Source organism: Chenopodium album, chromosome 8, assembly GCF_948465745.1.
Source record: "Chenopodium album chromosome 8, dcCheAlbu1.1, whole genome shotgun sequence".
NCBI lineage: Eukaryota > Viridiplantae > Streptophyta > Magnoliopsida > Caryophyllales > Amaranthaceae > Chenopodium > Chenopodium album.
The window spans coordinates 4,847,522-4,869,051 of NC_137841.1; the positions used below are offsets into that span (position 1 = coordinate 4,847,522).

A 21,530-nucleotide genomic window follows, 5' to 3' on the forward strand; every position below is an offset into this window, starting at 1 on the left:
TCTTCTAGAACATTCTAGAAGGTTTTATCATTTTTAATTCAATTAGGATTCTTCAGAGTTTTAATTAGATCAAATAGCATTTTCGACCGAAATTATATTATTTTATCTTTCAGTACGGTAAAATTATCAGATTTTCGAAAACGCGTTAAAATCCGGTTTGGCGTCCAACCCCAGGCCTTGGCGCCTGGAATCAAGTTAGCGCCAGACGCCAGAATTGGCGTCTGGCGCTAGCCACAGTTCCTGGCGCCAATGAGCCAGGTCTGGCGCCAAGGTGGATTTGTGGTCTTCATACTCTGTTTTGATAAATTATCTTTTTTGGATGATTTTCTCTATAAATATCGTATCAAAAACTCCGTTTTCATACACGAATTCTCTCTATTCTTAAGTCTTCATCAACTCTCAATCATTCATCAAATTCTTTGAATTCATTCATCTCTTCATTCATTCTTTCTTTTCTAAACTTTGGTTTTCATACAAAATTCCGCATTCATTCGATCTAGAAACACTTAGCCATATTCGAAGTTGCCTTCGCCCTAGACGTGAAAGGTTTAATTTATGAGGGTTTGGTCCCAAACCTCTATTTAAATTATTTAATTTAATTGTTTTGATTATTATTTTCCTTGAAGTTACTAATGTGTGTATTTTGTTATTAGAAAGAGGTACGAGGCATCCAAGTAAGTACTTTAATGGTTTAATTGATATTATGATATAGAAATCATGCTTAGATTGTTATTTTGATTCCTAGTATCATGTCTAGGATAATTTTAATATTAAATATGATTGCTATGATGCCTCTTATTTTCTTCCTAATATTTATGATTGTTAGTATCATGTTAGGGCTAAAGACTTGATTTTTATTGTTTAGTGACATGCTAGGGTTCGTTATTAATCTTGTTAGTATCATGCCTAGGATCTTGCTATGCTTTAACATGATTATGATTATTATATTTATGATTGATATTATTTATGATTATTATGATGTTATTTATTTATTATGTTGCTTGATATTTATTTATTGCTTGATCACCTTTATTGCATGTTTAAAGGGAATTGGTATTTGCAATCACGCTTAATAAGATAATTAATAATCTTATTTAGGGTTAATTGTGATTATAATTTCAAGTGATCGCCAATAATAGTTTATTTGTGCATTAAATTCAACCAACATAGATTAAACAGGTTTAGGGTTAATCCTATTGATTGTATGTTGATCAGAATACGCACATGAATACGAGCAGAATAAAGTAGAGGCCTATTATTAGGGCAGGTTCAATCTCTTTTAGGTTGGATTTGTACCATCATCCCCGAACCCTTATTTGGTTCATGACCTTATGGAGTTGACGATCTCTTGGATCGTTAAGGGGTGTAACCTTCACCTCGTGAACGGTTTACAAGTTCCTTAAAAACTTGTTGGCGACTCTTTTGCTCTATCTTCTTCCCTTTTGGACGCCACCGTATTTTAGTGTATGATCACAGTGGGGTTCAAGCTAGTGGGATTTTAAAGGCTTGAAACTATTCCCTACACCCATAAACCCTAGAAAGAAAACTACTCACACATAATAGAAACTAAACTAATCAAAGCAATAAAGCAAGATATGATTAAAGGAATAAAATAACAACTTAGATTAAGAGAAGAGTAAATTGTTACCAAAGGAAATCTGTATTAATGAAAATAATCAAGAACAAAGTTGAGAGAGAAATTAAGAGAGAGAAAATATCCTAAGTAGAGAGAGAAAGTCTAAGGATGAAGGTAATCAGAATTTACGTACATAATTCGTACTTAAACCTTCCTCAAACAAGAATTAACACAAAACTAATCATCCCCTAAGAAAACACGCGCCCAATCGGGCGAAGGGCCGCCCGATCGGGCCCGCCTTTTTTTTACTTGCCCATGCTTTGTATGCCGCGCCCGATCGAGCCTACACTCACCCGATCGGGCGCGCATTCTTGAGGCTGTTGTTGCGTGCATTCGCCCGATCGGGCGTATGCTTGCCCGATCGGGCCCGGCTTCCTCTTCGAGACTTGGATTTCGATTGGGCTCGATTCCTCGGCCCAATCTGGATTTCCTCATCGGGTCTTGATTAATCGATCCAATAGCCCCAGTATCACATACCGAGCCCTTAATCACCGGCTCTCACCTATCCTAGGCTTCAAGAGTGGTCGTGTCCTTCCAGCTTCCGTAGTCGGTCCATGAAAATCCAAAAAAATGCTCCAAAAGTGCAATTTCCTGTAAAACTCAACTAAAACCACGAAAACAATAGAAAACACAAATTAGTAATAAAATTGGCCCTAAAGAGCCAAAAACACTACTAATTATGACCGTGGGACGGGGGTAAAACACTATATAAATTGGATATATCAAACTCCCCCAAGCCAAACCTTTGATTGTCCCTAAGCAAAGAGCTCAGCAATGAACATATAAAACATGCCTCATCCCAATAAACAAAATCAAGCACAAAAGATTCAAGATAAATCTAATGAACATGGTTCAATGTCAATCAATCTCATTTATCTAATCATCCTTCATCCCCAACAACTGTCAAGTAAAGCAAACCACATGAGCATATAGAATTCAAGACTAGTTGTAGACACCCATTTGTGTCTCCCCAAAACCAAACCAAGTGATGAGTACCTTTCACGTCGAATCATTATCGAATGAAGTGAAAGTGTGGAAAGTCTAGTGTTGCGGATAGTTTTAATTTCTTTTCTCTTCTCTCTGTTTTTGAAAACTTATTTTAAGAAAACAACCAATCCAGTTTGGTTGGTCCATGATATGGGTCCAATAGTAGTGTAGTTGGATGGGGCTTGACAAGAGCTTTCCAACGATATATTATAAGCCCAATTCCGAAGAATATTGAGGAAGTTATGGCCAATTTACCAAACTGGGCCCGGTTTGAGCCTTATATACGGCCCAATGATCTAGAGGAAGGCCTAATATGATTTATCATTCCTAATGCAATTAGGAATGGTTTTAGTCTTTAGATTCTTCTAGAAGGTTCTTTTCATTCTTAATTCAATTAGCATTGATAAATTGACTTTTTTGTTGACTTTTCAGAGTTTTAATCAAAATCAAATAGGATTTTCGAGGAAATTATATGATTTTATGCTCTAGTACGGCAAACTTCTCTGATTTTCGAAAACGCGTTAAAACCAGGCTTGGTGCCTGACCCCAGGCATTGGCGCCTGGCGCTAGTGTTGGTGCCTGGCGCCAGTTAGTCAGGGCTTGCGCCAGCTCTGTTTTTTGTGTGTCAGACTCTGTTTTGATATTTTATATTTTTGGCTGATTTTTTCTATAAATAACGTATTAAAAACTCCGTTTTCATTCACCAACTCTCATCAAGATTTTCTTGATTATTCTCTCTTTCTCTTTTCAAAACTTTGCTTTTTAAATACAAAATTCCGCATTCGCAAGATCTAGAAACACCTAGCCATATTCGAAGTTGCCTTCGCCCTAGACGTGAAAGAAAGAGGTACGAGGCATCAAAGTAAGTGCTTTAATAGTTTTAATTTATATTATGATGTAGACATCATGTTTATATTGTTATTATGATATTCCTAGTATCATGTCTAGGGTAATTTTAATATTAAATATGATTGTTACATACAATGCTTCCTATGTTCTTCCTAATATTTATGATTGTTAGTATCATGTTAGGGTTAAAGATTTGATTTTTATTGCTTAGTGACATGCTAGGGTTTGTTATTAATCTTGTTAGTATCATGCCTAGGATCTTGCTAATTTTATTATGCTTTAATATTAACATGAACATGATTATGATTATTATTGTTATTATTCATGATGATTATAATTATTGTTATGATTATTATGTTGCTTGATATTTATTGTTATTGCTTGATCACACCTTTTTATGCATGATTAAAGGGAATTTTGTACTTGTAACACTAGTACATAAGTGACATTAGGTAACACCAAATGGTAACACTTTCAAAATTATAAACTTATAGGATATATAAGTAACACATATGTAACACTTTGGTTTTATGTAGCACATTGTAGTAACACTTTTATATTAGGTAACACTCGGTTGTAACACTTTAATATTAGGTAGCACTTCGTTGTAACACTTTAATTTTATCAAGCATTTGGATGAAACACTTTAATATTACTGGTAGATGTAAAAAAAATAAATAAAAAATAAAAACAAAAACTTTCTTATTTGACTTTTCTCTCTTTCCTCCTTTTTCTCTTTCCCAATTCCTTGATCTCTATTTTCCGGCCTCTCTCGATAAAAACTCACTTGTCACTGACCGCCCCACCGGCCACCCACGCCGACGCCCACCCACTAGCCAATTAAGTTTTCACCGTCCACCCAACGTCCCCACCCACTAGCATACAGGTTGGTGACGAATTAACGATCCACACGTTCGTCATCCGTCGTATGTCGATTTAGCATTCATGGCGGTCATTGCTACTCACACGGTCTGGGTCGGAGTCTTTCCGTTTCAAGTAATCTTTAAATATTTTTGTTAGTTCAATTCTTTGTTGGATTACTGATTTATTGTTCAAATCTAGGGTTATTTGATTTTTTTTTTTCTTATTCCAATTGTTTTTTAAATTTTCTGAAATTAATTACTAATTAAAATTTTCAATTGTTAAATTATATTTTTGTTAATCTTAAATCTCGAATTTCGATTGTTGAAGACTTTTTTTTTTTTTCTTGAAGACCGATTGTTGAAGACTTGAAGTAGGGTGATTAAGCAATTAGAGCTTAAATTTTGATTTCTTTCTGTATTATATTAGAGCATAATGTAAAAAATTATGAATCATGGTGGGTGAAATTAGAGCTTGTTTTTTTTTTTTTTTTTTTTTTTTTTTACATAACTTTGAGATTCTGTAGGTAGGCTTTTTTGATTAAATCATTGAATATGTCAGCAATTTTTGTGTTTTGTTTGGATTTTTTTTTTTTTATCTCATAATTATGTTATTTTACTTTTCTAAAACGATGAATTGAATTTTTGTTTGTAGCCGTATAAGTTATTTGAGAGGTTTGTGCTCATCGGGTGAGGAAGTGAGACCCCAGGATGATTTGTGAGATTTTTTTGGCAGGAAGAGTATCTTGCTCTGGTTAAGGGTGAGAATTTTGTACCATTTTACATTTTGCAAAGTCATTGATTGAGGTTTTATACTCAACTGTCATCTATCTAATTCCTTATCATATGAACTTTTTTATGAAACAAATTACTATGATATTTTCCAAGTAGGAAATAGCTTGATTTTGTTTGCTTTTGTTGTTGTTACTCCGATCCATTGTAGTTCACTACTGTTACTCTATGGTATATCTTCATTGATCTTCTTCAAGAGTTGATTAATCATTAAAACTTTATTTAGTGGAATCATTAAAGGCATATTTAGTGGGCCAGTAGGGAGCTAATTCAAATGTCTTTTTACAAGGAATGACTCCCTTAATTGTGACATAGTGCTTCCGTAATTCTATTTTTATGATCTTCATTGGAAAAGTGAAATATATAATATTCACATTGATTAGTATTAGCATCTTCATAAGTCTCATGGTTGGTAGTTCGTTCAATTATTATACTATTTGTTTTTTGGATGACTATAAATGACCCCAAAGGTACAGTTGGCTTGGTAAATTATTGAGGAGGTAATAGTGTACTTGTGCAGGATTATGAAAGTCTGAAGGAACTTGAGATTGCTCTCAAGCTGGATCCAAAACAAGGAGCTCCAAGATGCATAAAAGTAAGAAATCGACCTTAGTTTTTGTTATTGGGTCATAAGAATAGGAGATAGTTTCCCCTGAAAGAGATCATTGCATTTTTGGCTTAGGTAATGTACGTTGAAGCTAGAACATAGTAGCCAGGGTCGCCGATAGGTTTTCCCAGGAATTCTATCCCAAAATAATGGTCAATGGAAAACGAGGGATGTGAGGTCAAGGGTGAGACCTTGTTAGTGCTATTTGAGTTGTGCTCATATTGTTAGTTTGTATAGTGATGCTTGAGGAATTTGGTCCAAATGTAGTACCTTTCCTCACTTGTATGTATCCTATTTAACCAATTCAGAGGAAAAAAATTGTTGGGAAAAGTGATAATCTTTATCCTTTAAACGAACCATCAAAGTGACATGTTTAGATCTATCCCTTTTTTTTTTTTTTTTTTTATTTTATATATATATATATATATATATATATATATATATATATATATATATATATATATATATATATATATATATATATATATATATATAATAATAATAATAATTGTCCTTGATTTGAACTTATTTTTTAGATTTGATGAACTATTTTTGTTTTTTTTTCTATCTGAACTTGTTATGTTATGATTTTAAAGTTAGTGGTCAAATTTAGTGTTGTGTAATAGAATTTACTCTGACTTCTATTTTGAATGTCAACTTTATTCAAGGTTTGACATTATAGTGACAGAGTTTACATATGGCAGTTTTGAGCCGAGTGGTTTCTATTTTCTAGGTGCTTGGGCAATAGGCGAGTTTTCGCGGCATCACTTCACTGAGGTAAATTTCTAACATTGCCACAATTTCAATGTATTTTTATCTTTGCATTACGTGATTATAGCTCATCAGACTTTAGTATTAGCAAGATTACATATTTGTTGAAGAATAAAACCATCAGGTTGGGGTGTAGTCCAGAAGCTTTTTACATATCTGTTGTGTTTGGAATTGCGTGATTACCCCCTGCTTTATCGCTCTGATGGTAATAATAGTTCCTAATCCTGGTTTGCTCAATTATATCAGTCATTATTTGTCTGATGGTAATGACAATTCACAATAACTGTTATGCTCAGATATAACAAACTAAGATTGCTTTGGGCTGACCGATATTTATTTGTCTTTCTAAGTGGCTGAGACCATATTAAATTATATAAACCTTTGTGCCTTTGTAAATTTTTTAAGTTAGTTCAGTACTCTGGATAACTTGACACCTGATACCTGAATTTGGGCCTTATTCTTATGTTACAGAAGCTGTGAATACTTTGACTTGATCACTTGAAAAATGTGTCATCGAATTTAGAACTTAAAGATCATTTTCCCAATGTACACTCTAATGAACAAGAACAAATGAGGTAATGGTTAATATATATTCTATTTTAAAAAGCACTAACACTTACTATTGCGTTAATTCATTTTTGGTCTAGTTGTTTGATATATGATGCTTTCACACTAGGATCAAATGGATCAAGATGAAGAATTGGGATAGCAAGTGATGATGCTACAAGAAGCACTTATTGTTACTGATACTGCTGTTTTGCTGCTGCTATTGCTATTTTCTGCTGTTACTGCTGTTTTTGCTGCTAGTGCTGTCTGTTGCTGACTTCTGCTGCTGTCTGCTGCCACTGCTAGTTGCTGCCACTGCTGTTTGCTATTGCTATTGCTATTGCTATTTGCTGCTAAATTCTGCTGTTGGTAGCTTTTGTTACTACTGCTGCCATTCTGCTAGCTAGCTGCTACCGTTCTGCTAGCTAGCTGCTACCGTTCTGCTAGCTAGCTGCTGCTATCTACTGTTCTAAATGTTGTTTACTGCTATCGCTGACTGTTTTTTGAAATTTGGAAGTTTTTCTTATTTCCTCACTTTTTCTAAGCTAGAGTTCAAAGTTTATTACTCGTTTATTATTTGGCCAAACATTAAAATTGGTGTTTATGGATTTTTTTTCCGTAAGAATTATGAAATTATTTCAATCCAAATTGTTGGCTATCATATATGTTAATTTCTCATTCATAGTTGTTGTCCATATTAATATTATTTTTATATTTAAAAAAAAAATAAAAATAAAAAAATAAATAATAATAATAATAATAATAATAATAATAATAATAATAATAATAATAATAATAATAATAATAATAATAATAATAATAATAATAATAATAATGATAATGATAAATGATACCTATTAATCAATAAGGTGTTACATTAGTTTGCAAAAAGTGATACATAATGTCGAATAAAGTGCTATCATACGTCAAAAGATGATTGAAAAATGTTACCTAATAATCAACAAAGTGATACATTAGTTTGAAAAAGTGATACATATTATCGGATAAAGTGATACTATATGATTAATTAGTGTTACTAAAGATAAGTCAGTGTTACATAAGATAAAAAAAAGTAACACTTTAAAAATGATACTAATAATATAAAAAGTGTTACATAAGAGAGTTTATAGTAGCACTTTTGAATGTGTTACCATACATTACCCAAATTGTTACATAAGACCTTAGGTAACATGGGCGGAAGTATCACCCAATAAAGTGTTACCTATTGCCTATAATAACACTTTCACCACATTATGTACCACTTTTTGGGTGTTACCTAATGTCACTTTTGTACTAGTGTAATCAAGCTTAATAAGATAATTAATAATCTTGTTAGGGTTAATATGATTATAATTCAAGTGATCGCCAATAATAGTTTATTTGTGCATTAAATTCAACCAACATAGATTAAACAGGTTTAGGGTTAATCTATTGATTGCATGTTAATAAGAAAGCGCACATGAACACGATCAGAATAAAGTAGAGGCCTATTATTAGGGCAGGTTCAATCTCTTTTAGGTTGGATTTGTACCATCATCCCCGAACACTTATTTGGTTCTAGACCTTATGGAGTTGACGATCTCTTGGATTGTTAAGGGGTGTAACCTTCACCTCGTGAACGGTTTACAAGTTCCTAAAACTTTTTGGCGACTCTTTTGCTCTATCTTCTTCCCTTTTGGACGCCACCGTACTTTAGTGTATGATCACAGTGGGGTTCAAGCTAGTGGGATTAAAGCTTGAAATATTCCCTACAGTTTTTGGCGACTCCACTGGGGAGGATTTCTATTTTAATTCCTGAATTTGTTTCGGCAATGATTTAGAATGAGTGGATGAGACTCGAAAAGTTCTAAGTATTTATGTGCGTAATTTTGATTAACATTATTTTCATATGCATAAAAAAGATCTCATTGGAAAGACCATTCGTAATGAGTTAAAACATAGTATTTTACACGTAGGAAATTTGAGAAATATCTTTCACAACTAGGACCGAAATAACACCGCGCGAAACTGGAAAATTTTATCGAGCACAGAAAGCTGCTAAGGCATGTTGGAAGTAGCGTCAGGGGCCAGAGCTTGGCGCCAGCATTTTAGTCGTAGCGCCAGTCGCTACAGTTAAAAGCTGGCGCCAGTCTCTGATTGCTGGCGCCAACTTCCCCCAATACCGAGCCAGAAATATGCGTTCTAATTTTGACCGGTTTTTCGTATTGTTTGCTCGATCCTACTTCCTGATTGAATTTTTTCTCACTTTTCTGAAACCCATATGTGTTTTACATATGGACATAACCTTCTTGGAATTCATGCTCCATCTACCCGATTGAACACTCCGTGCAACAAAGGGTACATTCGAGATGTTGAATTCACCAAACCATGGAAGCGAGTTTTTCTAAAACTCGCGGTGTCCCATCCACTCGCGCCAACCCTTCACGGTTAGGCTTCCGCGCGGTGCATCCGGACAATTAACCATGGTCCCTTTATTGACTAAACCATGTCCCGAACTTTAGAGAACTAGAGCCATGGTTAGGTTGCAAACGCATTGCATCCTATTGTGCCTACTTGACTAATTGTGCATTATTTGTTGCGCATATATATTTTATGTTTCTCTTAACCGTTTGTTTGACTTGTGTTGAGACTAAATAAATTAATGACTTAAAGAACTTTGCCTAATTAATTAACTAATTAATTAATTTGAGTCAATAAAGTCTAATATTTTAATCAGAATTGACCTAGTACGACTTTAGGCATACCCAAATTGACTAATAACACCGAAAACAGTCCCAGACCGAAGCTCCAATATTGGCGCCAAGGTCTGAGCTGTAGCGCCACACTATGGAGTGTAGCGCCTGACGACAGCTCTGTCGTCTGGCGCCAATCTCCATATTGCGACGCCAGTCCTGTCGTTTGGCCGACAGTTCGGATTATTGGTCGAGTCATCACCTAGGGTCTAATTAATCAGTTTTCTAATTAATTCGGTTAAATTTCGCTGTCAATAATACTTATTTGAGTCGATTATCGAGTTTAGGCACTAAGTCCCATGGTCTTACACAAGAGTCCAAGCATGTCACTTACACTCAACGCACACACCAATACACATACTTTGACCATGTCTAAGAGAGTCTTGTGTGCGCGTTTTTTCCGTCATTTTTTTTAAGGGGGTAAGTCGGATACTAATCCTCCAAAAAAAAAAAAAAAAAAAACTATACTTAGTTCCCTAAAAATATGTACATTATTTTTGCCAAAAATATGCACCCTTTTCTACTTTATTATTTTATTTTCTTCCCTCCTTAAAATAAACCGTAAAGTCAAGTTGATTCGAGTCAAGTAATTAAAACGCAAAATGGTTTAATTTACAACGCGTGGTCAAGAAAGGAAGGACGGTTAATCAAAGACAACCTCTTCGTACAAGTCCAACTTTTCGACAAACCCATAGCTCGTAAGAGGAAAACTAAGACTATAATGGCAACACGAGAAGAAGTCAATGATCTTAAGAACCAACTGGCTAACGTGACTGAGACACTGAAGCTTCTCGCACTCAAGATCAATGATCCCGTGAAGCAACAACAGATGGACCTCATGCAAGAGAGCCTAAGCAAGTTGTCTAGCGACTACAAATTTCAAGAGCTTACATCACAAGGGGTCTCGGTGGACAAAGATCTTCTTCCGCAGAAGTTCAACGCCAACGACATCCCAAAATTCAGAGCAACTGACAACCCTTACTTTCATTTAAGAGCATTTGAAACAATAATGAGTATTAAGGGTATTGATAAGAAAGTTTTCCCCTCTTTGTTCTCACTATCTCTCGAGACCGTTTGCCAACAATGGTTCTTTTCTCTCGAGAAAGAAAACACCTCTACCTGGGAGTCCATAGCAAACGCTTTCGTTGATAGGTACAAGTGCAACATTCAAGTTGAGACTGACCATAGGGAACTTGAAATCCTCAAGCAGAAAGAGAATGAAGGCTTCACCTCTTTCTTTAACAAATGGAGGGAAACCTTAGCTAAGATGATTGAGGTGCCAAGTGAAAAAGAATCTGTGAGGCTGTTCATCAAAAACCTTCAAGAAAAATATTCCAAGCATCTCAAATATCAAAATAACCTCCATACCTTCAAAGCCGTTTATGACATTGGGATCAATATTGAAGATGACTTGGCTAAGTTAAAAACTGCCAACAATAACTCTAACAGTGGCTGGAAAGGAAAGAAGAACGACAATCCTTCTTCTTCCAAAACCGCCCACTCAAACAACGTTAGCACTTTTAATTTAGGAGAAGTCCTTGCTATGAACAATCAAGGACAAAAGAAACCATTTAGGAGGAACTTTACTCCTATTGGCATGAGTTATGACACCGCATTTGATCGATTAAATGCAAAAGGTCTTATAACTCCTATTGGACCATTTGGGGACCCACCAGTTAAGAAGAGGTCGGCTAATTGGAACCCCAATGCACACTGCAAGTATCACCAAGGTAGGGGTCATCTCACCGAAAACTGTTGGAAGCTTAAGGAAGCTATCCAAGATTTAATCGGTAACAACAAGCTGCCATTGCCCCCTGCCAGTAAGAAGCCAAGCATTGACAATGCACCTCTCGTTCATACCCTGGCTATTTCTGATGAGGAAAACAAGGTTGACCCCTCATCTCTCATTAGACCTGTCAAAGAAAGTCGTGCCATAGAAAAAGAAGAGGAAATCTTTTTCGATGTCAAGGATGATCTTCCAGAACCGACAAGTAAGGAAGATATACAACTGCTCACACTGCCCATGAAGGAGGTATCGCATCTACTACATGAAGCTCTCAAAGCTATGAACGAATTCCAAAAGAGATATGATGAGCTTCCACTTCCGAAAGATGAACCTAAAAGAGAATTCACACCAGTGAGAACGACTTATGAGGCAAAGCATTTTCCCTTACAAGTCACTGAAAAACCCAAGAAGAGCAATAGAATTTACACTCCAATTAGGATCCCATATGCACAAATGTTCGAAATGCTCTCCGAGAGTGGCGAGATCAAACCTCTTGAACCGAGACCATTCGAATCATCGAAAAGGACAGATAAATATTACTGTCAGTATCATCAATCAGGGGGTCACTATAGAAAACTGTTTCAAATTCAAGGATTTGGTACAGAAAATGATTGATGAAAAGAAACTAATCCAAATTCAACAAGAAGGGGATGCAACCATTAATGGAGTTTGGGACAGTGATGAAGAAGATGTCTATCTAAAGGACCTAGTAGGACCTACACCTTTTGTGTCATACACCACAGATGACATTTGGGCTGAAGAAAACTCATCGATAAACGTCCTCACAAGATCCGGGAGAATGCAACCTCCCGTTTCAACACAACCTATGCAAACCACACAACAAGTTCCCATACCTATCATTGAAGACAATGACATTGTTAAGCAGTTTAAGAAGACAAAGGTTGAGATGAATGTATGGAAACTTCTGGCAACATCCCGAGAACATAGGTTGGCTGTAATGAATGCCTTGGACAACATTGGGATAGATTCTGACACTACCCCTGAGGGATTAGCCAACTTCCTCACAAGTGACCTTCCTAGTCCAATTAATTTGATCACCTTTTCTGACAAAGATTTACCCCCAAAAGGTGACAAACATTACAAGGCATTAAACCTCACAGTAGTTTGCAAGAGGATGAATGTTCCTATGACTCTTGTAGACAACGGATCGGCCATCAACGTCTGTCCACTTAGAACTGCGAGGATGCTCGACATTAGGGACGAAGACTTAACTCCGTCTACACAAGGAATAAGGGCCTACGACAACACTCGTCGTCAAGCTCTTGGCAAGATTACCCTAAATGTAACGGCAGGAGCAATAGAACATGCTACTACTTTTCAAGTAGTAGACATTAAAGCTTCGTCAACTTGTTGTTAGGACGCCCTTGGCTTCATGATCTAAAGGTCGTCCCTTCATCTCTTCACCAACAAGTGAAAGCTATAGTTGGGGGAATTTCAATCACCATCAATGCTTCACCTATGAGGATCAAATCTATAGAGAATCCAATCATTAATGTGGAGCACGACGAGGACGATGAAGATTTATGGGGCTTTAACGAAGAAGTCTCCTTAATCCAGGAGGATGAAAGGACCCCTCTTTGGCATGACCCCGATTCCAACATGATTGTCAATGCCATGTTGAAGAAACAAGGACATTTTCCCGGGATGACCCTAGGAAAGAAGAAAGGAATGGTAAAAACCGTTGGAGTCACCTGGCCTCCCTAAGTTAGACACTTTCGGACTTGGTTTCGAACCGACTCGGAAAGATCTCAAGCGAGCCCAGGAAAAGTCAAAAGGACGTAGGGACACTCGCATTCAAAAGAAAGAGATCCCAACGGATCAGTACCCCCTTACGCTTAATGATCAGTTTATAAAAGAAGGAGAGGACTATCCATGCCATGAATTTCCCGAGCCATTTGTTGTAAACGGCATAAGGCAACCGGTATTCGAGATTTTCTTGGATTGCTAGTTCACTGATGAAATCCCAACTCCCGTCCATAAGGATAAAGCACACCCATGCTTTGACTTTAATGTCATGGGATTACTGTCGGGCGAGAAAAGAATGAGCCAAATTATAAAGAGGATAACTCCTCGCTCATTCAAACAGTCCTACAAAATGAAAGCTTCGATCCCTCGAAGCTAATTACTCTAGCTGAAGGATCACTAAAAGGGTGGCGCAAGACTATCAAGGTGACTACTCCAAGCGGAAGAAAGATATCCATCACGACAGGGCAAGGACCGATGTTTGAAGAGTCGTCTGAGTCTGAGTCTGAGTCAGAGTCTTTCCCTTTAGAGTCTTCTAAGTCTTTAGTAGTAACACCTTCTCCTCCTGTTTCTTCTCCTAAGATAGTTAGTGATCCAGTCCCTGAGGACATATCACTCTTTGATGTAATGATCTCAAAGTATAATAATATTTCTCATTCTCCTTACTTCTCGTGTTCTTCTCTAACCCAAGATGACTAGCATTGCTTAACTAACAATTAAAAAGATAAAGAAATTATTAAAGCAATGGAAACACTCGAAAAGAAAACACCGGTAATTGAAGAAACTGAAACAGTTGATATCTCAAATGATTCAACTCATAAAAGAGAAGTTAAAATCGGATTAACACTTAATAAAAAAGAAAGAACCTATTTAATTAACTTACTTAAAGAATTTATCGATGTATTTTCTTGGTCATATGAAGATATGCTAGGCATTAATAGAGAAATAACTCAACACACTATACCACTAATTCCAGGAATGAAACCTGTAAAACAAAAGTTACGTCGAATGAAACCTGACGTAGCTCTTAAAATAAAAGAAGAAGTTCAAAAACAAATAATTGCAGGTTTCATCAAGGTATCCAAATACCCCGAATGGGTCGCCAACGTCGTCCCAGTTCCGAAGAAGGATTGAAAGGTAAGAATGTGTGTCGACTATCGAGATCTAAATAAGACAAGTCCAAAGGACGACTTCCCTTTGCCACACATCGATATTCTGGTAGATAACACGACAAATCACGCGCTTCTCTTGTTCGTGGATGGGTACGCAGGTTACAACCAAATTCTCATGGCAGAAGAAGACATGGAGAAAACAACTTTTATAACACCATGGGGCACTTACTGCTACACGGTAATGCCATTCGGGTTGAAAAACGCGGGTGCTACTTACCAACGTGCAGCAACTGCTTTACTCCATGACATGATGCATAAAGAAGTCAAAGTATATGTCTACGATATGATTGTAAAATCAAAAGACCGTCCAGGCCATCAAGTAGCCTTAAGGAAATTTTTCGAAATGATAAGAAAATATAATATGAGGTTGAATCCATCTAAGTGTGCTTTCGGAGTCACCTCAGGCAAACTTTTGGGTTACGTCATAAGCTCTAGAGGAATAGAGGTAGACCCAACCAAGATCAAAGCAATCATGTCAATGCCACCGCCCAAGACTGAGAAACAGATTTGAGGATTTATTGGCCGGTTGTAATACATAAGTAGGTTCATATCTAAACTGACGACAATATGTGAACCAATCTTCAAGAAGCTCAAGAAGAATGTACCAGTGATATGGGATGACGAGTGTCAAAAAGCCTTTAAAAAGATCAAAGCCTATCTCGCAAACCCTCCCGTATTAGCACCAGCACTCCCCGGAATACCTCTTAGGTTATATTTGACGGTTACCAAAGAGACAATGGGAGCTATGCTAGCACAAGAAGTAGAAGGAAAAGAAAATGCAATCTACTACCTAAGCAAGAAGATGCTCGAATACGAAGCACGCTATACACCGCTCGAAAAGTTGTGCCTCGCCTTGGTGTGGGCCACAACCAAGTTAAGACATTACATGCTGGTGCATACCGTCTTCGTAGTCTCCCGATTAGATCCACTCAAGTATCTATTCGAGAAATCTACACTCAATGGACGCATATCGAGATGGATAGTCAATCTAGCATAGTTTGATGTAAGGTTCATGCCACAAAAAGCTATCAAAGGATCTGTGGTGTCAGACTTTCTAGTTGATTTTCCAATAGGAGACTCGACGCCAATACAAGATAATGAATTTCCAGATGAAGACTTAATGGTCACTGAAGATGATACTTGGACCTTGTACTTCGACGGAGCCTCAAACCAAAAGGGAGGTGGCGTTGGAGTATTGCTTGTATCACCTAAAGAAGAACATGTTCCAATCTCCATAAAGCTTGATTTCCACGTTACCAACAATGCTACTGAATATGAAGCATACGTGGTAGGTCTTGAAACAGCTTTGGCATTGGGAGTAAAAAAGTTAAGGATATTCCGAGACTCTTCTTTGATTATCAATCAGATATCTAAAAGGTGGAAAGTAAGGAGCGAAAGTCTAGCCCCTTACCAAACCTATCTGGAAACTCTTACCGATCAGCTAGACAAGGTAGAATATACATATCTACCTAGAGAGGAAAATAAATTTGCTGAGGCCTTGGCAAGATTAGCCTCAATGGTTAGGATTCCCACGGAAATCGAGCAAATGCCTCTAACTATAGAAAAAAAGACACAAACCAGCATACATCCATGCTATAGAAAACGATGAAATAGTCCAAGGCGAAGAAGAAGAAGAAGAAGAAGAAGAAGAAGAAGAAGAAGAAGAAGAAGAAAAAGAAGAACTGTGGTACACGTACATACTCAATTATGTCACCAAAGGGGAATACCCTCCTCATGCTGACAAAAGAGCAAAACGAGCGTTAAGGCTTTTGGCTTCCCAATATGTACTCATAGACAATGAGCTACATAAAAGGGTACCTAAGGGTCGAGCTCTCTTATGTGTAGGAAAAAAGGATGCACAAAGAGCAATGAGGATAGTCCACGAAGGAATCTGTGGAACTCATATAAATGGCAAAATGTTAGTCCAGAAAATAATGCGAGAAGGATATTATTGGACTACAATGAATAGGGATTGTCATCAATACGTAAAAAGATGCCCTAAGTGTCAAATTTATGCCAATTTACAACATGTTCCTCCATCTTTGCTCTAGACCTAAACATCGCCATGGTCATTCTCTACATGGGGAATTGACATCATTGGCAAAATCACTCCCCAGGAACAGGAGGCCACGAATACATGCTAGTAGCAATCGATTACTTCACAAAGTGGGTCAAAGCGCAATCATACGCTAAACTCATTGCAAAACATGTAGCACTCTTTATCGAGAGAAATATTATTTGTCGATACGGAGTCCTACATGAAATGATAAGTGACAATGGAACTCACTTTCAAGCCGAAAGTGAAGAATTGCTACAAAAATATGGCATTCAACATCATCATTCTTCCCCTTATAGACCTCAAGCAAATGGAGCAGTCGAGGCAGCTAATAAAAACCTAAAGACTATCATCGAGAAAATGACGGATAATTATAAGGATTGGCCTGACAAACTTCACTTCGCATTGTGGGGTTACCGCACGTCAATCCGTACATCAACAGGAAATACGCCATTTTCCTTGGTATATGGAATGGATTCCGTACAACCTGTCGAACTAGAAATATCATCTCTACGCATTGCGTTAGAGAGTAAACTCGATGAAGTTGAATGGACTAGGGAAAGATATGAAGAACTAATTCTACTCGACGAGAAACGACTGGAAGCTCTACATCACACTCAATGTTACCAGACTCGTATGGCTAGGCATTTTAATAAGAAGGTCAAAACAAGAAATATCAAAGTAGGAAACTTGGTGTTAAAAGCACTAAGGAAAAATGTTTTAGATCCAAGGGGTAAATTTAGACCTAATTGGTCTGGACCCTACATTGTCAAAACAATCCTGTCAGGAGGTGCAGCAAAACTAACTGATATGGATGGCAATGAATTCTCGAACATGACAAATCTAACTTAAGAAATACTATCCATAATTACTTGAGTAGGATACTCAAGAGAGCTACGTTCGGCCTGATTCCTTAAGAAAGGATACGTAGGCAACCCTTTACGGGTGCGGCCACTTTATTTTTCGACATCTCCGCGTTCCAGAATTAATTAAAAATTCAACAGAAGATCGCCGAATTATCGGCGTTGCAGAGAAGAGCCTGGCGCCAACCAGCAACCATCAGCGCCAGCCTATGGAATTGGCGCCTGGCACCAGACTCACTGGCAGGCGCCAATTGCAAATAAGTGGCACCAATTTCAAAATAAATTCTGGGCAAATCTCGATGTTTTTCGAAAAATTTTCGACTTCCGTACTCGAAGAATTTCTGGAAAAATCAATTTTTTCGGTTTTCATTGCTTTAATAAAATAAATTTAAAGTAAATCATTCAATTAAAAGCTGAAATTTCATTAATAAAATAAAATTACATTATTGATAGAATTTAAATAAAGCTGAAATAAATTAACTTTAAATGAAAAATAAACTAAGTCTAATAAATTGAAAGTTAAGCAATGCTCCTAATCTTTCTTTTCCTTTCTAGCCCTTTTTCAATTTTTGTCTGCTTCCTCCTCCTCATCCATAACTTTAGCTAGTAGGCATCCTTTAGAGGACCTACATTCAATCTTAGAATAGATAGTCTCCCCTTCAGCTAACCCTCCATGCTTCTTTTCCACCCAAGCCTTTGTATCTGTGGTGTCAGCTTTCCTTTTCCCTTTATATTTGGTGACACCTTTCTTCCTAGGCATTGCAGGTGTTTTGAATTCAACTCTTGCACCTAAGCGTTCCTTGGCAGGAATCACCCTGTCACCTAGACGACTCTTCACATCAGTTTTACCCTGATCTTTCTTTGAATCCTTCGAAGGCTTCTTCAGCAACCACTTCTTCAATCATTGGGCAAAGAAAGAGGAACCTTTTGGGTAACCACTTCCCATAAAGGTCTAGCACTCCAGTAAGCATCAAATCTGTCCACTTCTTGAGAAACAGGGTACTCATAGGGAGGACGAAGATCCCCGGAAGGAATATTCTGAAGCAAGCCGTATTGTCTTTTTACCCTGCAGGGGTAATAATAAGTCACGCGAGACAAGCTTGGAAGCCGGAAGAAAGGTTGCTTGTTGACACCAACCATCCTTTCTATTTTCCACCATGGGACGACCCACTTGATAGCAAAATTGCGAGACTCGAAGACCTTTCTCCACCCATGGCGTCAAATCTTAGGGAAGCGTTTCTTCCTCTTCACGAAGCAATTGGAGTATACTTCTCAATATCGTCCGGGGGGCTAATTAATTCTAGCCTTTCCATTAGCCACATCTGTAAAAAATTGCAATGCAATTGAATTATTATTACAACACAAAAATATAATTTTTGATTTCTGTAATTAAAAATATGATTTTTCTACCTGTAATAAAATTGGAGAGCCGCGTAAAGGTGCTTTTGGGTCCCTTTTCAGTTCATCAAGACTAATCATAGTCTCTCCAATTATTAATGGCATTGGATTCCTCCCTGATTCAATTTGTTCTAAAACAGTGGTTATAATTGATTGACCTTCATTAATTTTACCACTACTAAGAAAAAATTGATTAAGCATGCAAAATAAGAACGCCCTTCAATTCTTCTATGTATATGAAATGATTCAGAAAGAGGCTTATCAAAATAATGGCGAGCAAATTCTTTCAAATTCACTATGTTGCCATCTACTATTTTTGATAAATCCCTTTCTTTTAAATTAAAAAAGCGCTCAAAATCCTTATGATAATACGCATCTACTCTAGGGATTACTATGAGGTCTATCGCAGGGAAGTCTAAAATAGCACCAAATTCTTCTGGCAAAGGGCTAATCTCATCATACCCTATTCTAAAGCAATGAGTATCAACATTCCAAAATTCTAGAGCGGTATGTATGAAATCTAAGTCAAGGTCTACCCCTTTGATGCCATAAATTCCCCCCAAGTGGAACAAATCTAATTCTTTTCTTTCTCTAGAATTAAGAGATGGACACCATTCATGAGTGTATTGGGTGAAAGTTTTGGTGACTAAAGACATGGTACTGTTTTTTTTTTTTTTTCTCTAAGGCAAAGAATTATTTTACTTGCTGGAATTATGAGAAGAATCGTCTGGGCAGGGGGCTATTTATACACAAATTGCGAGAAGTTTTAATCAGAACGAAATACGGAATCAGCGTCGATTGGCGTCAAACCCCGTAATTGGCTCCAGCCGCCAGTGCTTGGCGCCACACGCTAGGTGTAGCGCCTGGCGCTACGCGCCATTGCGTGGCGCCAGCTGGCGCCAAGTTGCCACGTCAGACGCGCCTGCTTAAATCGCGTTTTTATCTTAAACTCCAGTCGGCTAATGACTTTATGGCTCCATTTATATTTTCTAAACATCTTTTTTTTATCCTTTTTTAAGTTAATTAATATAGCTATTATATTAATTATATTATTCTCTTTTTGGATTTATTTTCCACAAGCCTTTAGTTGATTTTTCCTTTCATTTTTATTTTTTCTTTTGGGGGAGAGAGTCGGATACCCTCCATCAATAATAAAAATGACGGAATTTTTGCGCAAAATTGTTTGTCACACTTCTCTTGCACACACAAACATACACATAACAATAGCAAATAAATAAACTCATAATAGCATAAATATACAAAATATGTCTAAAAATAGTGAGTCTAAGGCAAAGTTCTATGAAAAGTCAAAATAAAATATACACAGGAACAAACTATGGCGCCGGAGGACGTATACCCATCATATCGTAAAATTGCGCCGTACGAGGAGTCACCTCTCCACCAGCTCCACCTCCAGCTCCAGTCTCCGCAGGAGGAGGAAAACTCAATGTAGGACCACTCCACCCAGGATCAACCTGAGGCTGAGGCTGCGGAGGCTGCTGCGATGACGAGCCTACCTCGTACATCCCACCACCTCTGAAAGCCGAGGTAGCCTCTCCTACCGGTGCAGCATGAGCACCCTCAGAAGAAGATCCCGATCCCTCTGCAACGTCAGCACGAGCAGCCTCAGAGCGACCACCTCTACCCCCTGACGTAGTACGACGACGTCTCGAGCTAGACCTCGCCGGATCCCTTCGTACCTCAGGTCTCGTGCGGGTGTGAGAAGCAATAGGCTGGCCCTGTAAAAAGAATGAAATAAAAAATAAGGCAAAATCGAAGCGGTAATGCAAAATATATGTAAAGAAAGACTACCTCTCGAATGACGTCGTCCCGACGGCAGGTGGCTGCATTCCTCATCTGGACGAGCTGGCTCCGGAAGGCATCTATACATCGTGCCATCGCCGAAACCACCTCGCGCGAAAACTGTCAGAGAAATAAGTCAGTAAATATGCATAATATATGGACATAAATTGCAAATAAACCAAGCTTACTCGAGTCTGGTGGCGAGGAATCGACCGCTCTACGAAGCGCTCACCCTCAGGAGCCGGAGGAATCATCTCCTCGATCGGCCCATATGTCCCCTGGTAATGGATGGACATACGGGGTGGCACGAACTCAGCAGCACTGTCCTGATAAAGCAAAAAAGGTCAGTAAAACATTACTTGGGGGCTACTTCCTGGAAAGTAAAAGCTGAAAAATCTTACCTTCACATCCTCAGCCGGTACGGGGGATGGAGCTAACAACGGCAATAACTCCTCAGTATAGCACTGCCCAAGGATCGCGTAGGACGGCCAAGGGGTACTAGCTCCCTCAGACATGTTCAACAATCGCGCGTCGTCGAACATATGACGCGGTGGAGCAGCAGGAACGACAAAGACATCAGAGGAATGCTGTCTAGCAACCCTCTCTCCTAAGCACACGATCGATCCATAAGTCCGCAGGAAATAGCGACGCTCAGCAGAATACTGTGCGGCTAACCCAGGGACTGTCAAGCCGCCCCACGACCGGTACACCACCTCAGGCCTCTACAAAGAACATCAATTAGGCGAGAGTATACCTAAAGCATCGTAAAAAAAGCAAATAAATAATAAAAGTCGTACCTCTACAAGGAGTTAAAAGTGTGAGTTAATGCTAGCTAATATGTAGAGCTAAACTTTATAGGGAATAATGTTTACCTCTACGACCTTCCAAAAGGCAGACAAAGCAACATT

The 21,530-nt window shown here is 37.8% G+C and overlaps 1 long non-coding RNA gene and 1 pseudogene across 1 annotated transcript; one reads left to right on the top strand and one right to left on the bottom strand.

Moving 5' to 3' along the window:
- LOC145642653 (uncharacterized) overlaps nucleotides 1–21,530 on the bottom strand; it is a 45,758-nt pseudogene that overhangs the window by 2,701 nt on the left and 21,527 nt on the right.
- Nucleotides 4,220–7,738, top strand: LOC145555692 (uncharacterized). Its single transcript, XR_014091537.1, has 6 exons — nucleotides 4,220–4,468; nucleotides 4,988–5,093; nucleotides 5,645–5,719; nucleotides 6,400–6,508; nucleotides 6,974–7,077; nucleotides 7,179–7,738. It is a non-coding gene; the product is annotated as an uncharacterized LOC145555692 (long non-coding RNA).